At 27.1% G+C, this 1,518-nt stretch overlaps 1 pseudogene; it reads left to right on the top strand.

Moving 5' to 3' along the window:
• The first annotated feature begins 1,066 nt into the window (after nt 1-1,066).
• LOC111736677 lies at nt 1,067-1,185 on the top strand (annotated as a pseudogene).
• Nucleotides 1,186-1,518: the final 333 nt, after the last annotated feature.

Here is a 1,518-nt window from a genome sequence, read left to right as displayed (position 1 = left end):
AGTATTTCTATTTATTTCGTTTACACACATAATTGAACTAATTTCTCTCATTTAACTTTGTGTTTTCTACTTAGTTTGCTCTTCTTTTATCTTCTTTTCCTTCTCTCTCCTTCTATATAATTTATCATTTTCTTCATTACTTTAATTTTTCCTGTTTTAAAATTTATACTTTATCTTTCAATTATTTAAATAGCTAAATGTTTACGATTTTAATAGGTATGCATGATTTATCACAGTCCACTGCTATCATATTCTTAAAGTTCCACAAATAAACATTATTGTTATAAATTTACAGTCAATATTCACAGAATTTTATTTTGACAAATTGTACAGAAAATTTCAAGCATATACCAAAGCAAAATATAGTAAAATGAACACTACATAATTGTCACCAAGCTTCAGTAACCAACAGATTTCTACTTTTTCGTTTGTTCGTTTGTTCTTAACGCATTATTTTTTTCTGCAGTATTTTAAAGCAACTTTTACCTTTTATATCACTTCACCATAAATACTCGATTTTGTATAGTAGTCAGGAAAGACTTAAACATAATTCAGATATTAGTGTTATTCTTAACAAGTTAATATTCTCAGTTACTTTACCAAAATCTTTAATTTTATTTTTTCCAAATATCTGATTACACATGGTAATCTGCATTTATGCTAATGGACTTTCTTATCTTTTCTATTTACATTTAATATAACTGTTCTGCCTTTTATATTCTGCTTTTGGTTGATCAATGCATACATTTTGCATATTCTTTGAATCTGGTTGATTGTTTTTAAAATTTAGGATCCCAAAGACTTTCTGTAATTCCTGAAAATTTACAGGATTGTTTTTAAAATTTAGGATCCCAAAGAATTCCTGTAATTCCTGAAAATTTACAGTCATTATCCTCACAAATATTATTACCTCATTCTATAAACCTTCTTTGGTGCATCCTATCAGACATATATTCCAAGTCCTTTAAATCTGTTCTCCATGTTTATTAACATCTTTCATTATTTTCATTCCTACATTTTTGTTATTCTTTCAGCTGTCTTTAAAAGTCAATAAAAATCTTTTCAAGTCTAAGGCCATGCTACCCTGAATATGCCAGATTTCATATGATCTCAGAAGCTAAGCAGGGTCAGGCCTGGTTAGTACTTGAATGAAAGACCACCTAGGAATGCTAGGCGCTGTAGGCATTTTAAAAAAAAATCTCTTTGTTTATTAATTCTTCAGTTTTTTAATCTGTCCAGAGTATTTTATTCTTACAACCATATGTATTCACATCAAGAAGTTTTAATTATTTTATCCAAATTTGTATTATTTTTATACTCTTTTGTTATTTAATAATGCTTTCTATTTTTCTTTAATTCTTTCTTTATTTGAATATATTATGTTTGTGTCCCTTTCAAGTTGTTTACCACCATTTTTTATGATGCTAATTCTTTTGATTATTGTAACCTGCTTAATTTTTCTCATAGTGATTTATTTCAGCATAAGTTTTACAACTTTTGAAACTTAGTTTACCTCCT

The sequence above is a fragment of the Pteropus vampyrus genome, unplaced genomic scaffold, assembly GCF_000151845.1.
Source record: "Pteropus vampyrus isolate Shadow unplaced genomic scaffold, Pvam_2.0 Scaffold21, whole genome shotgun sequence".
In the NCBI taxonomy this organism is placed as follows: Eukaryota; Metazoa; Chordata; class Mammalia; order Chiroptera; family Pteropodidae; genus Pteropus; species Pteropus vampyrus.
The sequence above is the reverse complement of the archived record's forward strand: the minus strand, read 5'-3'. Positions and strand labels throughout refer to the sequence as shown.